Source organism: Delphinus delphis, chromosome 8 (genome assembly GCF_949987515.2).
Source record: "Delphinus delphis chromosome 8, mDelDel1.2, whole genome shotgun sequence".
NCBI lineage: Eukaryota > Metazoa > Chordata > Mammalia > Artiodactyla > Delphinidae > Delphinus > Delphinus delphis.
The window spans coordinates 95,271,803-95,295,514 of NC_082690.1; the positions used below are offsets into that span (position 1 = coordinate 95,271,803).

At 52.2% G+C, this 23,712-nt stretch overlaps 1 protein-coding gene across 2 annotated transcripts in view; it reads left to right on the forward strand.

The window, feature by feature from the left end:
- Positions 1–267: 267 nt before the first annotated feature.
- TSPAN18 (tetraspanin 18) overlaps positions 268–23,712 on the forward strand; it is a 181,800-nt gene continuing 158,355 nt past the window's right edge. For both annotated transcript variants that reach the window (XM_060018756.1, XM_060018758.1), the window contains exon 1: positions 268–562. The gene's annotated coding sequence lies outside the window, so the exon portion shown is untranslated. The remainder of the gene's footprint in view (positions 563–23,712) is intronic.

Below are 23,712 nucleotides of genomic sequence, written 5' to 3' on the forward strand. Positions count from 1 at the left end.
GGGTGACAGAAGGGGAGAAGGGCAGAGGGTGGCCCCAGGGCCCCCCGGAGCGAGGCCTGGATGCTGGACCAAGCCCGGGAGGGGGCAAGTGGGGCAGCTCGCCGGAGGAGACGTGCCTTCACGTCGGCCGCCAAGGCAGCGGCGGCGGCGGCGGCGGCGGCGGCGGCGGCGACTGGAGACTGAAGGGGAGGAGGTTTGGGGAGGGGAGGGAGCTCGGGGGAGAGGGAGGGAGGGACGGAGCGGTGGCGGGGAGGTGGGGCCGGCGGGCGGGCGGCTGCAGCTGCCGCCGGCGTCTCGGGGGCTCCAGGCTGCGGGGCGGACGCAGCGCCTAGTGATCCACCGCGGAGCCGCGCGAGGCCGCCCGAGCCCGAGCCCGAGCCCGAGCCCCGAGCGAGCGCCGCCGCCGCCTCTCGCCAGCCGGTCCCCGGACGCGCCGCCGCCGCCACAGCCGGGAAGGCAGCCGGTGCCTAGCAAGTTGCGAGTGCGCTTCTCCGCCCGGGGAAAGTTTCCCCCGCGGCCGCCGACTGGAGTTGGCGCGGGATCCGGCCACTGCCGCTGGAAGGTAGGGGTTCCGCACCTCAGTGCCCTCCGTGCGCCCGCCGCCGCGCCCCGGGGGCCTTGGGGGCCCAAGCGCGCTTCCCGCCTCCCCCCGGGCGACTGTTGGGCACGGTGGGGGTGGGGGTGGAATGGGGGGATCCCAGGATGTTCAAGTTCTACTTCGGCTAGGCTGGGGAAGGGGCGGGGGGAGACGTGCTCGTCCCCATCCCTGCCCCGAATCCGCCGAGGGCCAGAGGCTTCCCCCGGGACAGGTGCAGCGCTGCTTGGCGCTCTGGGCGGGTATTTGGGGGTGGGGGGGCAGCAGAATGGCGGGGGTGGCAGGTGTGGTTACAAGTCGGGGTCTTGGCGAGGGCTGCGTCCTGAGGGAGGCGGTGCGCGCCATGCCACTCTGTAGGAGGGCAGGTAGGGACTAAGGATTAGGAGCGAGGATCCGGGCCGTGAGGATTGCCGGGCCCAGCAGGGCCACTGAGGGCGGGTCGCCTTCGGAGTCCCTGGAAGCGGGGCGGGGCGGGGGCGCCACGCTTTCCTTCGGGGCCCCCTTTATTCCGTACTCGGTGTGTGCGGTTTGGGGAAGCAGAGACTCCGTTGGGTGCTCGTTGGATCCGAGGCTCGAGCACGTCCAGATTTAGGGGGCGCAGCGGGAGTCCTCTTGGAGGGTTGGAGGGCACGGGTGGGTTCGCGCCGGCTTTGAGTCCCGGCTGGATTGAGGTGAGTTCGCTCCCGCGAGGGGGCGCCCTTCCCTGGCCGTTTCACCCACAGGAAGGCGAGTTCTGGTTCCTGCGAGACAAATGCACCGAAATCCAGGACCGACAACCGCAGACCAACCCCCAACACACGAGGGGCCAGCCCTGAGGAGCACCCCACCGCAGCCGGAATGGGGCAGAGGGTCGGAGTGTGAGGCTGGGATGCCCCAGTTATAACTGCGCTGTGTACTGGAAAGCTTGGCTCTCAGGAGCTGGTTTTTCTTGGGGGAGCTGGCAGGATGTATGGGTGAATAAAAAATTCACCCGCAGAAAAACCAAAAGGAGGGGAACTTTACATTAACAGCGAATTGGTGTGGAGTAAGTGTATGGGAGCATTAACTTTCTGAGGTTTCTTTGGGGTCTGAAACCCAAACCGCTGAATGCACCCTTTTGGTAAAAGTTGTACCTTTGTTCCCTGGATCTGGCCAGATCCCTTTCTGGTGTGGGTGGGTTGAGGGTCTTGGGGTGAATCCCCTCTCTGGGCACAAATAAACTGGGAGGCACAGGGTGGGGTTGATGGGGGCCCTTAAAGGCTTTAGCAGTCCAGTTTCAAGTGGTAAATTTCATTTCCTCTTGGGGTCTGGAGTCTACAGGCCACATTCATGTGGTCATTTCACAATTATTGGTGGAAACCTGCCACGTGTCCCCTTGTGGGACCTCAGGGCCCCTGTGTGTTGAGTCTGTGGGTCTGTGCCAAGGCCTCAGGGAGCCAGACGGCTGCTGGCATCTATGAAGAGCATCATCTTTGTCGTGTGTGGGCTGTTCGACATTGGAGGGACCCTGAAGCACTGTGGCCTCATCTTTCTCTCTAATTCCCTCCCTCTTCCCTGCACCCCAAGTGAGTACAAATGAGCAAATCTAAGAACGTGCATGGTCTCATAGTGGCTGGCGGAAGTTTTCATCTTTCTCGTGGATGCCAGTGTGGGCTCATTGGGCAGCCCCCCTCCCCCCGCTCATGTTCCCAGAGTCCCCTGCAAAGGTGATGGAAAAGGGTGGTCCCTGAAAGAGAGTTGAGGTTCTTGCTTTCAGTGTAGCAAATGTTTTTGTTGGATGCTCTCAAATTGCTCGAGGACAAAGTTGCTGTAAAGAAAGATCAGCATGGTTTTTATTTTGAATAGAAGAGGACAGAAGAGTAGGGAGGAGACAGAGGAAAGGGTGGAGAAGCCCGCTGTCTCTGGATTTGTCTTCAAGACATTCCATGGGGCCAGAAAACAAAAGGAGTTGTTTTGTTTTTTTGTTTTGTTTTGTTTTTAATGACTCTAGTTTTTCTGTGGAGGGAAGCCTGCCTGGAACAGCCCTGCCCTTGGAAACTGGGAGTGAGCAAGGGGCCCCCAGAGGGCTGGCGGCTCTGCGTTCTACCCCTGCTCCCTGCACCTCACTCACACCCAACCTGCCCCGAAGATGGGAGGGAACTGAGACCCCTGGGACTGCTGACGTCCCTGTTTGGATGTGGAGTATCATGTGTGGACTCAGACTGCTTCCAGGCAAACTCCAAGGTCTCTGATTCAGCAAAATTTCAGGTCTTGGGCACTGTGTCTCCTGGTCGTCTGGTCCCCAGATCCATTCAAATGGCAGACGCTTGGCGTATCTTTACCCAGCCTGAGGCTGAAATGGAGGTATATCAGTGAAAGTTCCAGGCCACTTTCTAGAAGCATCAGTTCATCTGGAGTTGGAGTTAGGACACCTTGGGCTAATCCAGGTAGTACCCTCTCCTCCTTTAAAAACTGCCTTGTCAGCCTGGAAACAGCTCCCTGAATTAGTGACGTTTTAATGGTCTGGGGCCGGGGTGGCGGTTGAGGAGGCGGGGGCTTGAAACTTAAAGTCAGGAGAGTCTAACATTTTAGGGCGCTAGGCAGCCCTGCTCTGCCTTCTGTCCAGTGGGGGGCACCGCTCCTGGCCGTCTTGCCCCGCTCCGCCCTGACAGGGCAAAGTGAACCAGGTGCCTGTCCTCCATCACACTGCGGTTTGGGGATGGAGAGGGTGATGTTGGTGATCAGCTCCTGCTGGGATCCCCATTTCTGTCTGCAAGCTTGCATGTTACCTTTCTCTCGAGGCCTGTGCAGTTTTTACTCCCTCCTCTTTCCTGCTACGAGCAAAGAGTGATGGCTGGACTGCCCTTCTTAGGGACCCCTCTTTCCAGAGGGCGGCTCTTCTGGTCTATTTCATCAGCCATTGAGAAGGAAAATCAGGAACATTTGTTCAAGCTCAGCTGGGACACAGCAAAGGGAGGGGGCCTTGGAAACCAGCACTTTAGTCCCCCAGAGCAGATGATCGCTTGATGGGGTATTTTTGCAATCTGATGCTGCTAAGTAACCCGCCAGCCTGGGCTCCTCCTGCCGCACGGGCTGCCACCTTGGACCCGCATCAGTGCTCTGACTGGGGGGTGGGGTTGTGTGCAGATAATGTAACACTCATTAAAAAGAGAGGGAGGGCTTCCCTGGTGGCGCAGTGGTTGAGAGTCCGCCTGCCGATGCAGGGGACACGGGTTCGTGCCCTGGTTCGGGAAGATCCCACATGCCGCGGAGCGGCTGGGCCCGTGAGCCATGGCCGCTGAGCCTGCGCGTCCGGAGCCTGTGCTCCGCAAGTGGAGAGGCCACAGCAGTGAGAGGCCCGCGTACCGCTAAAAAAAAAAAAAAAGAGAGGGAGAGGGAGATGGGTCCCAGTGTTTGCAGCTGGCAAAGCAGTTCTTTCATCTCAGCACCTGTTATCTTAAGGTCTAGCCCTTGCCCCTTGTTTGTACCCAAGACTGCTAGTTTAATTAGTAACTGAACAACTTGGAGCTGAGCAACAGCATGTTCACTAGTCCTATGCGTGTGTGTACATACTGATTGGCAACAGGACGGAGTGGAAAGGTCACTGGACCAGCTGGACCAGGAGTAAGGAGACTGGTGTTCTAGCCCCAATTCTGTTATACATGGAGCTGTGGGACCTCGAGTGACTCACCACCCCTGTCTGAGCCTCAGTTTCCCTATTTCTCTAGACGCAGCATTGTGAGGCGGTTAGGCTGCCTGGGTTTGAATGTCGGCTTTCTTCTACTTAATAGCTGTGTGACCTTAGGCCATTCAACCTCTGGTGCCTTAGTTTCCTCATCTGTGAAATGGGACTAATTATACTGTATCAGAGTGTTGTGAAATGTCAACGAGATAAAACATGTGAAACACTTAGCACAGTGCACAGCAGGTAGTAAATGCTCAACAAATACAGTCATCATTGTCATTATTATTATTATTACTAATACTCTTATTGTGAAGTGGGAGGGAGGGATCAACGTTGATCCTTTCCAGCTCTGATATTTTTGGGCACAGTGTGTGTGTGCATGTGTGTGTGTGTGTGTGTGTCTGCTTTTGAGGTGGAAGACAAGGGTGAATAAAACAAATTGCTTTTCTTTTTTTTTTTCTTCCTTTCCCTGCCTCACTGAGGGACTCCAGAGTTAAAATCTTGTGCGTATTCTCATGATAGCCCCATCCTTGTGGCAGGAAGCCCAATGTGATGTCACTGAACATATCCTGGTTACTGGCAGTTGAGGGATGATATTTCATCAGCTAGTATATACCCATCCTTTCCCTTCCATCCTTTGTTTCCCACCCTTAACTATAGTACAAAGACCATATGTACAGATAATGAGTTTAAGCTGATAACTCCGAGATACACCCAAATAAAAGGCCGTCCTCCTAGAAGACACTTTCGACTCTAAAATAAAAAATCTGGCTCCTCTGCTGCGTCGCACTGTGTCTGGCTGGCCCCGCTCCGCTCTCTGGGTTCTGCCCCTTGGTCTCTTGCAGGGATGCGAGCTGGGCCAGGTCTGCTGTCTGGGCTGCGTCAGCCATCCTGGCGGGGCAGCCTCTGGCTGCACCTCGTCCTCAGCTCCCTCCAGCAAAGGCTGTTCTCTGAGCCTGACGATCTTTCCTGCGGCAGACATTTGGGGAGTGCGCACCATCGGGAGCTAGACAATGCTTCGTCTCACCTCCACCCTCAAAGTCGGTTCAGATATTGTCCCCATCTTACAGATTAGGACGTAGGGCTCAGAAAAATCAAGGGAGCAAGTGGTAGGACTGGAATTTGATCCTAGGTTGGTCCGATTCTCCCTTCTGTGCTCGAAACCACTCTGTGATGTTTCCTCTCCTATCGAACCCTCCTGTGAGCTCCAAAGCCCCAGAAAAGATTTCCCTGAGATGCGATCGGGCCCCCTCCTCCCTGCTTTTGCTCATTTTCCAGGCTCACAGTGCTTTCTGAGATTCTCTTTTCTCATCCTGCATTGACTCCTCAGCCATCCTGGGGACACTGAGGGGTAGGAGCTTTTGGGGACAAGGTTGCTTACAGGAAGGGGATGATCTTATTCAGCAACAAAAGGTTGTAATTGAAAGAGGATGTGTGTTGGAGTCACAGATGTGAACTTGCATCTTGTTTCTGGCTATGTGGCCTTGGTTTCCGCATTTGTGAAAAGCAGAATAACAGCAACAATAAGAGTGTTAAGCTACGTAATACCAGCAGCCACAGCAGATGACCCCAGACTCTCAGTGGCTTAACCTTGTGGCTTTAATTCTCACTTACGTTACTTGTCTAACATGGATCTCTGCTGTACACAGTTACTCAGGGACGCAGGCGGATGGTGACTCCACCATCTTCATAGCTGCACTTCCAGGACGATGTGGCATCCATGGTTACTGCAGAAGGCGAAGAGAGCAATGCAAAAGGAAAAGGCACACTAACGCTCCACTGTGTCCCCTGGAGGTGACACACATCACTTCAACTCCAGTCCATTGGTCAGAACTGTCACCTGGCCCGATGCCAGCTGCAAGGGAGGCTGGGTATTTACTGAGCACTTGTCACCTGGCCTGAAACCCTCTGCAAGGGAGGCTGGGTGTTTACTGAGCACTAACTCCCTGCATTTATATTTCCTGGATAGAGTACTTCGAGGATTAATTGAGATGATGCATTTAAAGCTTCTAGTATAGACCTGGCACATAGTCCTTAAAACACGGATGCTTCCTTTCCTTAATGATCCCTGATGTGCATTGCTCTTTAGAGATTACAGACCATGTCCATGGAACTGATCTCTGGACAGATCATATATTGCCCATAATACACTGGAGGTGGGGATGGCTTGGAGGGGCCAAGGGGCTGGCCAGTGAGCACACAGCAAGGGCACTAAGCCAGACCCTTGACCTTCACCCCAGAGCTCCCATGGCCTCCTTTGCCTTATTGAAGTTTACTGCTCTTAGAACTTCTTCCAGGACCCTCCAGCACCTACTTCTGCTCCTGTCTCCTCCTCCCATGCCCTAATGGGGAAGAGCTTCTGTATTCATCTTCTGTGTGTGCATGGGGCAGGGGGAGAAGGGCCAGGGGCAGAGAAGGCGGGGGGGGAGGCTGCAGGAACTATCTGGAAGCTGACGGAGTAGTGTAGGGGCATGAGAAGCCTTAATTTTAAATATTCATCGTGAAAGCCACAGGAATTTCGGCTCCATGTACACTACTTTGGGAAGTCCTGTGCATTCAAGCTTTGGGGTGTCCCCCAAATGACAGAAGGCTACCTGTGCTTCCTGTCCCATCTATGCAGCCTCCTGCTGTCCCCTTTCACTCCTTGTGGGGTTGGGCAGGTAAAGAGAGGGGGCCTGATGAGGGTTTCTAGCCCTGTTTTTCTGAGAACAGCAAGGTGGTCAGACCTAGCTTCAAATCCTGACACCTCTACTTTAACCCTTGTTCATCTCTCTGAGCCTCAGTTTTTTCCTCTGCAAAATGGGAAGAATGTAGAAAGCTGATCAAGTGCCTGGCACCTAGTAGGTGTCAATAGGTTTACACATCGCTCCTCGCCCACTTGAGTAAGAAACGAGAGATGCCTTTGGCAAGGGGCCAGCACCCGAGGAGAGGCTCCAAGCGCCCCCCCCCCCCCCGCCCGCCCCTGCACACACGCCTGTCACTCCCATCTCTTGGATGGAGAGGCTCTGGGCTCCCATCCTGGGTGGCCTGGGGCTGGGCTCTCTAGTTCATAATAGTTGAACTACTATGGCTTCCATTGGAAATGGGAGAAGAATTTGGAGCCCCGGTCCTTGGATTTAGGCCCGTCTTTTCACGGCTAATTACTGCTGTGGGCGCGGGGCCTGAGGGTGCTGCCTCTCCGGCTGGGACAGATTGCAGCACTCTTGCTAGCCAAGTGCGCCTCGGCCTCCTGGGGGGCAGCCCGCCACCACCTGGTGCCTGACATTTAGGGCTCTCTCCAGCAGGGCCAGCTCAGGGTACTCATCTTGTCTGAGTTTTTAGCCCCCAGGGGAATGAGGTGCTTCTCCAGCCAAAATACAAGCACGCCTCGAAAAATGGGGATTTACTGTCCCCTGCAAAAGACCTCACAGGGATAACTGGCGAGCTGGACACCAGGGTGGAGGGGTCTTTGAGAGAGTATGGCTCCCCAAGACGGGATTCGGACGTGGCCCGTGGCCCCCTGGCATAGTGAATGCTTGTTCCTGGGGGCACTGAGAGAGGGGCCTCCCACTGTAGCTGCACCAGGATGCTCCTGGCTTCCTTGAAAAGTGCTGGTGGGAGGCAGGCCGGTTAGGCAGTGAGTCAGGCACGTGGGGTCCCTGAAACACATCTCATTCACTCTGCCCCCAGACCTCAGCTTCTGCAGCCCCTCACCCCGAAACACCGGGGCAGAGCTGTGGACCAGCTCAAGAGCGCGGTGAGGTGATGCGTTGGTTTCCTAGGGCTGCAGTAACAAGTACCGTAAACTGAGGGCTTCTAACCACAGACATTCATCCTCGCACAGTTCTGGAGGCTAAAAGTCCAAAATCAGGTGTCAGCAGGGATCTAGAGGAGGGTTCTACTTCCTTGCTTCTGGTGGCTATTGGCAGTCCTTGGTGTTCTTGACTTGTGGGCACATCGCTCCAGCCTCTTCCTCTGTCATCACACGGTGTTCTCCCTGTAGCTGCACCAGGTCAGCTTTCCTCTTCTTATGAGGACACCAGTCACATTGGATTAGAGCCTAATGACCTCATCTGAACTTGATGACATCTGCAAAGACCCTGTTTTCAAATAAGGTCACATTCATACATACCAGGGGTTAGGATACGTGGGGCACACCATTCAATCCACAACAGGTGGGTACTGTTATCGCTCCATTTAACAGCCAAGAAAACCAACCCAAGAGGCTAAGTATTGTCATTTGCCCAAGGTCACACAACTCTACAACTAGTAAGTAACAAGAAAATTAATCTCTGTACATTTCAGTTTTCTTATCAATAAAGTGGGGATTTATACCCACCTCGTGGCCTAGTTCTAAGCATCAAAAGAGTAAATGTCTGCATCAGACACACTTTGTCCACTGCTAACATTTGTCAGATGCTGTTTTCCATATTTTTTCCCTCCCAGCAGGTCTGGAAGGGTGCTGGGTGTTAGTGTGGGCTTAAGAAACATGGGTGCATGTGAATTATAACCAATTGCAGATAGGATGTTTTTTAGAAGTAATAATATGAAAGGACTTCGTGAAAGGCACCATTTACGTTTTTCTCAACTCGTCTTTCTGGAGTTGCCTGCCATCTCCATCTCCTCTCGGGCTGAGAATATCTGGTCCAGATGAATTGTTCTCGCTCTTTATCCTGGGTTCACCTTTAGCACTGGAAGTCACTGTGATGTCGGCAAGTTGGGTTCCTCTTCCCTGGCAGGTCGTCTGGACTTCTCTGCAAGAGAAGGGGGCCTAGGAGGAAATAGCCAAGGCTTCCAGCTCTGGCGCCCATCTCACAGGGGCCCAGGAGGGTTTGGAGGCTCAGCTGTGGAGGCCGAGGGTTCAGATACACCGCCTCATCCCCATGCATTGAAAGCGTGAGAGGCAACACGCCATCGGGGTTAGGAGTTCTGAACATAAGGGCCCGGGTTCAAGTCCCCGTTCAGCCACAGTCCATGGCCTCTGTTTAGCCTTTGACAAGATACTTAACTTCTCTGTACCACCGTTTTATTTATTTATTTTAAAAAGATATTTCTTTATTTATCTGGCTGTGCCGCATCTTTGTTGCAGCCTGCGGGATCTTCGTTGCGGCATGCAGGGTCTTTTTGTTGCAGCACAGGGGCTTAGTTGCCCTGCGGCATGCGGGATTTTAGTTCCCCGACCAGGGACTGAACCTGTGTCTGCTGCACTGGAAGGTGGATTCTTAACCACTGGACCAGCAGGGAAGTCCCTGTACCACCATTTCACTTCTTAAGGTTTTTTTTTTTTTAAATTGAGGTGTAATTGACATAAAACATTATGTTAGTTTCAGGTGTACAACATAATTATCCAATATTTGTATATTTTGCGAAATGATCACCCTCATAAGGTTTTATGAAGATAAAATAAGATCAAAATACATAAATGTATCTTTTAGGATTCAAGGTGGCACTTTAAAAGTATTCAGTGAATGTTGGAATGATTCTGATTATTTTATTTCTGATCTGTTTCCCTCAACGGAATGAGGGCAGAGACCTGTCTGTCTCAGTCTCCACGGAGCCTGCAGTGTGTAGCTCAGTGCCTGGGACTGAATAGATGTTCGTAGACGTTCATACACGCAGAATGAATGAGTGAGGGAATGAATGATGAATTCTTAGTCATAGCTTCTTAGGGATCGCATCCTTCCTTGCTATGCACCGTAACGCCCCTTAGGTGGGGGCACTGCGGACAGCATGGGGACAAATCCAGTGGGGAGCCAGGGGTGCCAGTGGGGAGTCATGAAAGGCACTTACATCTGGGGGCGGGGGCAGTGAAGGCCTCCCCGTGGAAGTAAGCACAAGTTAAAGCTTGGAGGATGAGGGGGAGATGGGGAAGGGCGGCCTGGAAAGTCGTGGTCACCAGGAAACAGGCTGTGAGATGGCTCCATGGGGAAAGCCACGTTTGCAGTGTCAGGTGTCCCTGCGACTTATGGGGGAACAGACAGCCTCGACCAGCAGAGATGCCCGCCCACACCCTGACACATGGAAGGCCAGTCCTCCTCCGGTATTACTACCTAACAGGTGTACCTCACTCGAGGCGGCCGGATCTGTGAAAATGCCAGCTGGATCAGAGGATCCTCATCCAATTTACAGACAGATTAACGCTCAGATTCCCATTCCTCCCTACTGCCTTAAAAATAAAATTCAGTTTACTGAAGTTCGACTTACACACTTTGTTAGGGAAAACATCTGTTGTGTACTGTGATCGTGCTAGCCGCCTTGCGCCCTCTCGGAGGCGCTTCAATAGATTCTCACCTGTGTTCACAAGGCTTTCTTGCAGCCTCTGCCCCTCCCCCACCCAGGCCTGCCTCCCTCTGCTCCAGCCCACCAGCCACCTTGCCCCAATCCAAACAGGTCTGCTCTGCATGCTCTTCCCTCATCCCTGCAATGCTTTCCCTCCCTCTTTAACTACCCAACTCCTCTTCATCCTTTGGATCCCATCACCTCCTCCAAGAAGCCCTCCTGGACTCCCAAGTGGGCCAAATTTCCCACCTATTGGCTCTGATTGCTCCACCATCCCCTCCCTAACAGGAGTTAGTCACGATTGAGCAATTGTTGACTTGTCTGTGTGATTATTCAACTTCCATCTCCGCTGCTCTAGCGTAACCGCTGGAGGGTAGGGACCCTGTCTGTCTTTGCTCATCCATCCCAGGCACCTGGCAGGTGCTCACAAAATGCCTCCCCCCATTTTTCCCTTTGTAGACCAGTCTTTTTCAGGCTGTCTTGGGTAATGAGCGCAGCTGACATATTGATCACTTTCAGTGTGCCAGGCACTTAACGAGTCTAATCTCATCCAATAGAATGGTTTAGGGTCCCAGCTCTACCACGCAGCAGCTCCGTAGCCTTGGGCAAGTTACTCAACCTCTCTGTTCATCATTTTCTTGTCCATAAAATGGGACTAAAAATAATACCTAATTTATTGGGTTGTTGTGAGGACTAAATAAGTTAATTCTTATCAATTTTATTTTCTCACAGTTTTGGAGGCTAGAAGCTCATGATCAAGGTGTTGGCAGACTTGGTTTCTTCTGAGGTCTCTTCCTGGCTTGCAGAAGGCTGCCTTCTCACTGTTCTCACAGGGTCTTTCCTCTGTGCACGTGAACCTCTGGTGTCCCCTGGGGGTCCAAATCTCTTCTTATAAGGGCATTAGTCAGATTGCCCTAAAAGCCTCATTTTAATTTAATCATCTCTTTAAAGACTCAGGAGGTCTGAACCCCAAGCCTGCTCTCCAGCATTACATGGTCTGTTCCCTGGCTCTGCTCCTCTGTGGGACACCAGGGTCTTCCCTAAGTCCATGTCTTAACAGCCAGAGTGGGAGAAAATCAGAATCTGGGGTCTCGGAGGCCTCTCACCTGGCCCTTTGCTCCCCTCCAGTCCTTAATCCCCTGTTCAATGGCAGCTGTCAAACCCCTAAGGGGACTGGGACCTATTGTCCTGCATGTGGGCTGAGAGGGAGGCCGGGGGTACGAGGAGGTGAGAAGGAAGTGGGAGGGTTCTAGGAAGTGAGGAGGATTATCGATTCTGGGATTTTCTCCCTCTCCGTAGTTCATTTATTTGATTTTCCAGGAGTTACCACAAGCTCTTTGAAATGAATCACTTTTTACTGGTGAAAGACCTAAGGAAAAAATAATCAGAGTAAACATAGTAAGAGAATACGGAAATAGATCAAAAGCGTATTCAATGGAAACTGAGTCTTAAACCAGTCTCCTCACTGGGAGACCACCAGTGTGGGCAGCCCCGTCTCTGCTGGGTTGTTCTCCCAGTAAATGAGCACAGCTGTGTACATGGTGCCTGCCATTCCTATATCCCCTGCGGTGTTCCATCCCTTCAACTCTGCATCTTTTCAATTGTTCCGTCTTAGCACATACACCTCTGCCTTGGTTTAGTTGGGGGTCTCCAAAAACAGACCCTGAGCATGGATCTGGGTACGCAGAGTTTATATATGATGAGGTTGGTTCCAGAGAGGTGAGTGAGCAGGGAGGGGAGGGGAGCCAACGAAAGATGCCCTAATGAGCAGCATCCCGCTGTGGGCACCTGGGCCCTGTCCCACTGGGGACCCTCCCAGGGACTGTGTGAAGCACACCTCAGAATCGACCCCGCGAGTGGTCACCGACTTCCGTCTCTCATTGGTTGAGGGTTGCTCCTGGGGACATCAACTTCTGGAAGCTTCCAGGCTGCCTTCAAGCCAAGAAACTGAAGGAGGTGCTTGTGTAGGGGCTACCAGAGTGAGCGGAACTGTCCCCTGAAGCTGTAGGGGGTCTCCAGGGCGGACCACGGTGTAGGGGAGAGGCACAGCTCACGTGTCATTTACTTACCACGTCCTCTTGTGATGGATGACTAGTATATCCCTGCGTGGACAGCCATGATGTTTTTGCCTGATTCCCTACGGGCGAACTGAATTGCTTTTCTGGAACACACCTCTTTCTTGCCGCTCCACCCAGCAGACAATCTGTGGAGACCACCTACTGTGGAGTGGCCAGCTGGGTCAATGGCCATCTTCTCTCTCCCATAGTTGCTTGGTCCTCTCTGGCCTCTTCCTGCCCCCTGCCCATCCCCACTTGGTCCCCACAGATGTCGTTTTGACCCTTTCATCTCATGGGGTCCAGGAGCCTGGGCTAGGTGGGGTCTCTGAAAGACCCTGGGGGCCTTTGGAGAACACTTGTGAGAGGGAGGCCAGCAAGTCACTACAGAGGGTGGTTTCCACCTTCCTACAGGGCTGGATGGGGACGTCCGTTGGCAGATCAAAAGGCTTTTTGTTGTTGTTTTATTTTCCTTTCTAGCGGCTTCTTGCTGGGGAAGCAGGCTGTGGAGCCAAGGCAAACAGAGCGACCTCTGAGGGCACTGCCTGCAGGTTCTGCGAGGCTGAGGAGATGAAGTTTTGGCACTGCAGAGGGGATAGCGCTGGGGCCACAGGTGGCGGCTGTCCCCGGGGACCCTTCCCTCCTCTGAGCCCAGAGACCAAATGGGGACAACGGGGGCCGAGCTCAGAGCCTGATGGGCTCAAGGAGGCCTGGGATTTGGGGGAGCAGGGAGGGGTCACCAAGAGGGCTGGACCACAGACTAGACTCAACCCCCGAGTTGCCGTCCTTAGCGTCCCCAGCTGAAGAGATGGGGAGAGCCCTGGACCGGGAGTCCAGAGAGTCAGAAACTGGAGCCGAACCCCGTTTGGGCTCCAACTAGTGCTCGTGTCGGCTGAGGACCGCTGACATCGCGCCCACACGCTGGGAGTGGGGCTACTTGTCCCATGACTCTAGAACCTCCCTTTAGAGTCTGCAGTGGGGACTGCAACTGGAAAGCCTCGAACCCTCTGGAGACAAGCGCTCAGGAAGCCAAGGCGTGGTTGTTCATGGAAGCGGGGGAATTAAGTAAATTAAAAGTGTGAGAGGAAAATCCATCAGCATTATTCTCAATAGCTGGGATGATACGCATAACATTTCCTCCCTTTCACTTGATCATTTTCTCTTCCCAAAAGAGTTTGAAGAAAGAAAATGTCTGATGATTCACCGCACACTAAGCTCAAATAAATATGCTCTTAAAAAAGTGGTTGCTATGTAATTGAATTGATATAATGGGCAAATTTTGTTTCTAAGTAGCCCTACCGCTCACAAAGATCTATTCAAACCTGCTGGAGAGGTACGTGTGTGTGTTTGTGTGCATAGAGAAAAAGATCTCACCGATAAGGAATCTTTTTGGCCAAACAATGATAATGATGATATATTTAAATAAAGTTGTGTGCATGTCTGCTGGGGAGGAATGTACGGATTAAAGTTAAATGTTCTTCGAGAAGGAGTTCCGAAGGCAGCTGTAGAGTCCAGGTGGCATTCGAGTAGGGCCGTAAGCAAGTGGGAATTCCCACTTCTGAATCGAACGGCTCAAATCCTGGCTCTGCCCCTCACAAGCTGCATGACCTTGGCAAGTTTTTTATCCTAATCGAACCTCAGTTTCCTCATCTGGAAGAAAAAGGGACAGCACAAGCGGGACCCACTGGGTCCAGGGCTTGGAGTGACCGGCCACGTCGGCTCTCTTTCATTCCCTTTCCTCTCCAGAAGCACAGCAGAATTGTTCCATGTACCCAGCAGACCCATATATATGATCTCATTTGATGCCCCACAGTCTGATTGTGATGAGATTTTTAATCCCTGTTTTATGGAAGGGAGACCTGAGGTGCTGAGATTATGGAATTCCATAGATCACCCAGTTGGTTGGAGGGATGTGGGAAACTGGGAGGGTTTTTCTGAAACGTTGCAAGGCCCCACCTTTTCCACTGTAAGGGGATCTTTGCCTGGGAGGCCTGTTGAATGCAGAAAAGGAGCTTCTGGTGTTGCTTGGTGTAGGCGTTCGTTCATTCTTTCTTTCTTCCATCGTGTGTCCGGACAGCCCTCAGCATCAACAGATTTTGCATTGGTGGATTCAACCAACTGCGGATTGAAAATATTCAAAAATAAAAATTTCAGAGAGTTCCAAAAAAGCAAAACTTGTATTTGCCACACTCCAGCAACTATTTACATAGCATTTACATTGTAGTAGGTATTATAAGTAATCTAGAGACGCCAAGGATACAGGAGGATGGGTGTAAGTTATGTGCAAACACTACACCATTTTTTAAAAATAAATTTATTTATTTTTTGTTTAGTTTTGGCTGCGTTGGGTCTTCACTGCGGCGCGCGGGCTTTCTCTAGTTGCGGTAAGCAGGGGCTACTCTTCGTTGCGGTGCGTGGGCTTCTCATTGCGGTGGCTTCTCTTGTTGCAGAGCACGGGCTCTAGGCACGCAGGCTCAGTAGTTGTGGCGCACGGGCTTAGTTGCTCCGTGGCATGTGAGATCTTCCAAGACCAGGGCTCGAACCCGTGTCCCCTGCATTGGCAGGCGGATGCTTAACCAATGCGCCACCGGGGAAGCCCCGGGGAAGCCCCTACTGTAGCATTTTATATGAGGGACTTGAGCATCAGTGGATTTTGCTATCCATGGAGGCCCTGTAACTAGTCTCGAGGGACGACTTACTGAAGACTTGAGGTGGAGGATGGTACATCCAGAGGGTGTGTAACCACCCAGTCCAGTACTGCACAGCAGTCTTTTCTGGTCTTGAAGCCCCTGAGCCATACCCACCAGGAGGAGTTCTCTCCTGGGTCCCTGACTCAGGCTGGGCCCTCTCGCTTACTCTTCTCACCTCCCAAGCTTCTCCCAAGTCTCAGGCCCCCTCGGCCCCTCCCTCTGAGGACGCAGAGCTTCTGCTCTCTTGGTCTCACCTGGAGGATCCCCTGCCCCTTATGTGGGTGACTCAGGCTTGGTACTGCTGCCACACAGAGACTGATGGGGACACAGCCTCTCCAGTACCCACCTTGCCCTCCTTCCCTGCCGTACAAAGTTGCCCTTTGCCAGAGATGCTTTCTTGCCGGGTCCTGGCGGGGCTCCCGGCCCTCACACTCCTGATGCCGCCTGATTCTCTGAGACTGTCTTTGTCTCGGTACCTAGAGGTTCTTGAGAGAACCTTGTCCTTAAGAGCCCCGCCATGGGGAGTGGCGGGCCATCCTCCTAGCTCACATCTGTAGTCTTGTCTTTCCTGCCAGTTAACAGGAGGCTGTGAACAGAAGCAGCACTTTTTCCCCACAACAAGGAATTCAGGAGTTGGTGTCGCACGTGCGCGTACACATGTGTGCACTTGGATGGGTTTTGCTGGCCCTGAACCTGGGCCTTGAGGTGTCACCCAGAGCCTTGTTGGAAATAAGTGTGTTGTTGAAGGCAGCAGATGACTGTATCTTTGGAAGGAGGAGGGACGGGATTAGGGCAAAGTGCATTCTGGTCAGTTCAGTAGGTAATGGGAAGAGAGCCTCGTGGGGCAGTGGTTAGAGCCCGGGCCTGGGGTCAGGCCATCATGGGTGGATTCTGGCCCTGCCACTTTCTGGCGTGTGTGACCTCGGGCTGGTAAAGCCTTGATACTTCTTTCCGTTCCACGTGAAACTAGGTAACAGCAGTGCAGGTTGGTGGGAGGCTGAGTAACCGAGTCGGACCCCCGCCATGAACACGAGTCCCCAGAAGTTTGGAGAGAAGTGTGTGCAGGAATAGGAACTCCTCACATTTCGAGCTGCCTGGGTCCTTTTTCCCGTCGCGTTAGTCCTGCGCCCTCTGGGAGTCGCCAGAAATCTCCCAAACGCTGCAGCTGTTTCTGGTCTTGCCTTCACTTGCTGACGTGGATGTGGACATGGACGTGGATGTGGACGGGCAGGCTGGGTGCCTTCCTCTGCCGCCCCCGGAAGCCCCAAATCCCCATAGAAGGCAAAGACTTGGAGGTGCAGATACAGCTGTTCCCGAGGGAGGAGATGCCGTCGTAACACAATCCGATGAACTCAGTTTTGGGCACCTTTGGCTAAAAATGACCTTGAAAGGCAGATTTGCAGATGCCAGGGAACTTTTAGTATTTTTGAGCTTAGGAAAAAAATTCTAGTGTGAGTGAGGAGAGAAGGGCAAGGAGGAGCCCTGTGGCCTGGTTGAGGGAAGAAAATGACATTGCTTGGTTTTCATTTGCCTCAAAACACACTGTGAGTTTTTCTGCAAATGTTAATAAAGACAGAAAGTGGTGGGACCACAGAGGCCCCCCCTTGGGCTGCTGCTGGAAGCACCTCCACGTTGGAGCCCCTCCCTGGGTTTGTGTGGATAATCGCTTTGGAAAAGGGCAATTTTTAGTGGTGTCGGATCACCGATCTCAGCCTCATTAAGGAAAATCTCTTTCTTAGAGCCCAGGGATCAGCGCGAGAATGACTCCTCACCAGCTCTTGGCCGCAGCCTTGTCTCTGAGCTGAGATCCCAGCCTGCAGCCAGCCTGGGTGCTGTCTCCACTGTTTACTGCTTAGCAGGGAGAAGTGAACCAGATGTGATTGGGTCGAGATGAATGAGGTTCCCATCGTGTTTCTGGCTTTTCTAGTAGTTCCTAACTGGTTGTGAGAGGCCCCCTGGAGTGGAGTGAAAGAGCCCTGAATTAGAAATGGGGAGATGGTTCAAGTTCCCCTGGGGCAAGGCACTAGCCCTCTCTGGGCTTGTTTGCCACCCATACAACCTGTAGACAAAACCCCAAACCAACAAAAACACCCCAGGGCAGACATACATTATCGTCAAGGCAAGCGTCGTAGGGTTGGCGTGGGAATCGGGGTCAAATAAGCTAAAGAATGGGGCCAGGCTTGGGTCTGGTTCTTTCTCTGTTTCTTACCCATCCTGGGAATAAGAAGGCTGAGCCACTTGAGAAAATGGCAAGGGTTTCCGGGGTCCAACACTGAATAGCAGGTGTGGCAAATGCATGTCATCTCAAATGCCAACGCTGATCGATTGGTAGGGCCTGCTGAAGGGTAGATGAGGCTGGGTTATTCGGGCTCAGCAGGAAGGAGTGCCAAGATCAATTATTGATGTCTGTTACAGTTGCAGGAGGGTGGAGTGCTAGCCCACAGGGTAGATTTGGGGAACCCTTGTGTGCTAGGTAGAGCCTAGCCACTGGGAACCTGGGTGCTCTGCAGTCACTGGCTTTGTGCTCTATGACCTCAGGCAGTGGTTCTTAATTGGGCTACATTTCAAAATAATCATGCTTGGCTGCCCACATCCTCAGGAAGTCTGGTTGGTACTAGTGCAGTGCCGGGCATGTGTATTTTGAAGAGACTGCTCAAGTGATTTCAATGTAATTTCATCCTCGTAGAGCAGGGGTCCCCAACCCCCGGGCCGTGGACCAGTACCGGCCCGTAGCCTGTTAGGAATCGGGCCGCACAGCAGGAGGTGAGCGACGGGCGAGCGAGCGAAGCCGCGCCTGCCGCTGCCCACCGCTCCCCGTCGCTCGCATTACTGCCTGAACCATCCCCCCCACACTATCTGTGGAAAAAATTGTCTTCCACGAAACCGGTCCCTGGTGCCAAAAAGGTTGGGGACCGCTGTCATAGAGAAGCACTCACGGAAGGACAGCCATTGATAGCTTACTGAGGCCTCATTCACTCAGCGGTTTGGTGGAGGGGATTGTGAGAATTTTCCCCACGTATCATATGAATTTGTGAGGCACCAAGCAAGATGGTCTGGCCAGTGGCTGAAATGAATGAGGCACACAGGCCAAAGGTGCAACGTGGTGGCCTGCAGGCCAGATCCAAGCTACAGGTGTATTTTGTTTAATGTGCGCAATGTTGCAAACGTGAAACTGACCGAACATTAAAATGTTGGGAAATGTAACTAAAACATACACACACCGTATGACCCAACAATTGAACTCTTTGCAACAGAAGAGCGTACACGTGCTCCCCAAGAGGCATGTGTAAGAATGTCCGTAGCTTCATTCTCTATGAGAGGCCTGGAAACCACCCAAATGTATATACATGGTAGAATGGATGCGGGAGTACTACACAGCAGAGAATGAATGAACTCCAGCTGCTGATGGCGATCTGGGGGGCATCTCAGAATCCTGATGTTCAGCAGAAGACAGCAGAGGTGAAGGCGAATGATTCTATTTATACAGAATTCTATCTACACGGAATGATTCTATTTATATAAAGTTCAGAGTCGGCGAAGTGAAGCTATGGTGTTAAACGTCACGATAGTGATTCCGTTTGGGCAGAGGTTGGGGAGGGCCCGGAAGGAAGCATGAGGGGCTTCTGGGTGCTGGTCTCTTTCTTTTCTTATTCTGCTTGGTGGTTTCACAGGTGTGTCCAGTTTGTGACTATTCATGGAGTTGTACATTTCAGACCTATGTACTTTTGTGTATATATATTTCAAAATTTTAAATTCTGTTAACAAAACAGAGGATTCTAACCAGTTGAAAAAGAGATGTAGCATAAAACTCTAGATTTCTTCCTTCCTTGACAAATAGGCCCCTACGTGGCAACAGCAGGCAGGGGGTGAGCAGGGGCTGCCCCCTTGGGAGGGTGCACACCTCTCTCCCCTTCTGTTTCAGGTTGTTTGTTGGGATTTGCCTTTGAAACTCGTAACGAAACGCTGCCCTCTGGGACTCCCAACCTCCGTCAGAGAGAAGGGCTTTGCGGGTGAGTGATGGATGAGGTAGAAGGAGCAAGGTCTCCTTGTCAGGCTGGGTTCAGTCCGGACTGTGCGCACCCTTGCAGTTTTGGAGACCTTGGGCGAGTCTCTCTGAGCCTCGGTTTACTCATTTGTAAAGCGAGGAGAGTAACAGCACGTCATAGGGTTGTTTGGGGGTTGGGACTAGTTTACGAGGAGAAAACGCACGGCGTGCCTGGTGGCCGTGGCTGCTTTGGCAGAGCTACATTTCCCTCCTCCCCACAGCAGGCCTGGTGCTGTCCCCTCAGGCCCACTGGGAGCAGAGACTCGGCGGTTACTGAGACGTGGCCGCCTGGACCCAGGTTCCCTTTGCTGAGGTTGAGGTGGGAGATGGGAGACCTGTTCTCTGGGGCCCTGGCAGTGCCCTCCTCTCTGGCCCAGTCCTGTGCATCGGGCCCCAGCTTGCATGGAAGGGCAGGGCCTTCCTCTGGCTGGTCAGGGCCAGGCGTCCAGGTGAGGCGATGAGCACAGTTCCTTAGTAGCTAATAGTGACCATCATGGCGCCAGGCACTCCTGCGCAGACGGGCATCTGCTTTGCCCCGTGGGGCAGCTAGGAACATTCCGTCTTCACTCCCTGCTTGCTCCTCGATGCCTTGCTTCTCCATCCTGCTTGCAGCAGCCAGAGTGGCCCTGCCTCAAGGCGACAGTTCTCAGGAACATCTGGCGCCTCCAGGTGACACTTGCTGGTTGCATCTCCGCTGCGCACCAGGCTTCCTGATTCCGGGAATCACCCGGGCAGGGAGGTGTAGGGACCACGTGACTTACCCTCTCCAAGCTTCAGTGGCCTGATCTGGAAAGTGGGCATTGATCACACCTGCTCATCATGGCCGCTCAAGAATCCTAACTATGACTGTGAACATTGCTGTCGCCGTTATTATTGGTTGTGAGAAAGCGTCACGTGGACCACTGAGGGTCTATTGTGGTGTAAAGGATGTGGTTTGAAATGGCCTCTTTGTCTCAGAACAATCTGTTTTGATTTATTTGACTGTGGGAATTTGAAAACGGCCCAAATGTTTTTCCTCCTCTTGTTCTCTCTCCAGCACTCGGATTTCCTCTCACTCATTCACTCACTCCGCGCTCACAGCCCTCTTGCTTACACCTGTTCACACTGATCCGCTCGCAGCCCAAGGGCAGGTGGCACGTCAGATGCCCCACAGCTTTTTCCCTCTCCCTCAGAGGCTCATGCTCTCACAACTACTTACACTCAGAGTTATGAATAGTCATTTTCACACTCAAACTCCCCTCCCGTCTCTTGCTCCCCCCGCCGGCCCCTCCAAGTGCCAGCAGAGCCATGAGGTCAGGAGATCTGGTTCTCACTCTGTCTCTTTTATCAAAAGCCTCTATGGCTGTGTGACATGGGCCAAATCACTCAACCTCTCTGGGCCTTGGTTCCTCCCTCACAACAGAGGCAGAGCTGCCAGTTTTACTTTTAAAGAGATCATCACTTTCTTCTGCAGTATCTCAGATGGTCTGAGACGAGGTTCTTCCCGCATCTTGATTTCCCCGACTCCGCAAATGAGTGGATCCGATCTCATCAGGCGGACCGTGTGCCAACCTGAAATTACTCTTTAGCCTTTTCCTGATACTGAAGATACATCATTTTATTTGGAGCTAGAAATTAACATGGGGTCAGGAGAAACTAGAAAGTTCAAGAGGATCATTCGTTCTTGACTTTGGAGAGACACAATGTGATAGCGTCTCACTGGGTCCCATTCCTCTTCCTCTCGGTGTCCCCAGTAGAGGTGCCCAGGGAAACAGGGGTGGTGGTCAGTTTGCTGCTGCTGATGGAGGAGGGGCTGTGGACACTAGGACCTTATGTTTCCTGGGCCAAGCCCATCAGAAGGACCCCCTTTATTTTGTGTGCCTGTCCCCGCCCCAGGTTCTGGCCCTAAGAGAGCTAGAATTTATTGAGAATACATGACATATACTGTCCTGCTGAATCCTTGCGACAGCCCTGCAGGTTATGTATGAAAATCATTCCTGTTTTAAGGATGGTGAGACAGGAGCCTGGGAGGCTGAGTGTCACACAGTCGATCAGTGGCACAGCTGGGTCTGTAACTGGGCAGTGACCTGCCCTCACACTAAGCTTTGACCATCAAAGCATGCTGTCCTACGTGGCCCAGTGGTGCCAAGGTGGAGTGGAAGGACATAGGATTTCAAGACGGGAGTCTGAGTTTTAATCCTGTTCTACTTACAAACTCATTACGAACCTTGGGTAAGTCCCTTACCCTCTCTGGGCCTCAGTCACTCATTGTAAAATGAAGGAGAGGACCAGCTGATCCCCAAGTCCCCTTCCGGCGTGATATCTTGTGGCTGTCTGGGGCAGTTTACGCAGTGATTTCAGGCAGTGATTAAGAGACAGGGTACTGGGATCAATCTGAAATGGACAATCTGATCACGTGGATAATCTGTTTAATGTAGATGCTGAGCGGCTCTTCTGCCTTTGCAATGGCAGGAGGCAAAGGTAATTATTTAGGATTTAGGTAATTATTTCCACTATTCAACCTCACCTTTCCTGGGACAGTGGGTAAGATGGTCACCTCCTCTTTAAAAAATAAATTCCAAATGTTAATAACTCTGATCTGTGTGACTAACCTAAAGATGTTTAAAAAGGAAATTCATTGACCATTACTGTCAAGGGTCCCGATACGAGGTGATCGTTTCCCTATTCATTGCAGAGATGAACACCCTGAATTTTTTTTAACCCTGAGGTTTCTTTTTCAATACAACAGCTTTATTGATATATATTTTAAATACCATACAGTTCACCCACTTTAAGTATAACATTCAGTGGCTTTTAGTATACTTGCATAGTTGTGGAACCATCACCACCACAGATTTTAGAACGTTTTCATCACCCTGAAAAGTCACCCTCTCTCTGGTAGCAGTTACTCCCCATTTGCCCCATTCCACCACCTGCCCCGGCCCCTGGCGACACTAATCTACTTTCTATCTCTATGGATTTGCCTATGCTGGACATTTTTAATAAATGGAATCATAAAAGAAAAGAGACAGGGTGCTGGGGTTAAATCTGGGCTGAAGAGCTGTGCGTCCATGGGTAGGTTACTCAACTTCTCTGACGGGCAGGTTCTCCGTCTGCAAAATGGATCAAGGCCTGTTGCATAAAGTGGCCACGAGCGCTGAGAGGGATAAAGTATATGGGACAGTGTAAGTGTTCGCATGTGTGCCAGCTCTTACTGTGGTTTTATGATCTGTCTTGGCAGACTCTTTTGCTAGGGATGTGGGCTTGCTACCTGACATAGACAACCCATCCCAGAGTCAGAGGCGTTCCATCGCCAAGTGATATTATGCATGGACCACCATGATGCCTTTGAGTAAAAACCATTTGCCTATCAGAATGCCTGGGAGTTTCCTAACCAAGGTACATTCAAGATGCTAAAGTGAGAAGAAGCTGTGATGACTTAGCCCAGTGACATTCAACTTACTTGTAGTCACAGACCTCAAAGAAAGTTCACCGTGGAGCCTCAGAGCCTCCAGAATAACTGGAAAGGGAGCTGCCCTGTTGAAGCAGGCATAGGGGGCTGGTCCCCCCTCCGCCCCTCCGCCTCCATTTGGGTGTCTCCTGAGGAACCCCTGGGAAACCCATTCTGAGAATCACAGGCCATTAGGTGATAGAGAATGAAAGTGAGACCCCGAAAGGGGCAGTAACTCACCCAGGAATCACAAGCAGGCACGTCTGCTAGAATCATTTTCATTAGCAGTGTCCTTTCCGTTTTTATAAGAGGGCTGTCCTGTGTTTCTTTTGGCCACTGGTCCTAATTAATCACCTAGAGATGCGTCTTGCAACATGGACGCTCACTTCGTGGCTGACGGCTATTCTGTCTCCTACCTTCCTCACAGTCATAGGTAGAGGCTGGATGGACATTTATTGTTAAATCAAGGAAAATGAAGCTTTCTATTTGGAATCTTTTGAAACAGTGTTTACCCAAACAATCGTGCCTGCCTCTGCAAGCGGATATGACCCCCAAATAAAAATAAATACATTGCGACCAGAATGAACCCAGAGATGGGGTGATGCGCAGGGGCTCTCAAGAGCCCTATTGAGATGAAGCATCTCTCTCTCCCCACTCCCCCTTTTGCAGCCCTCCACCCCAATTTGGTTTTCCAGATCACAAGGCACTCCTCCCTCAAAACCTATTTTCCGCACAGATTTAACCAGCAGTGACCTGCCACGTGAAGAGCTTTAGTGAGAATCAATAGGTGTGGGTCTGTGGTGCGGGCTCCACGCCTGCTGCATGTAAAACACCCCGGCAGCGAAAGCGAGATTGATGCTGGCAAAACATCTGGGGCATCATAGCACAGTGGGTCCCCCTGCAAATTTTAAAGGTGAGGTGATGGCCCAGAGATGCTTGGTGACTTGCCCAAGGTCACACAGTGATTTAAAGGGAGGGCCCACGTCCTCCAGGTTCC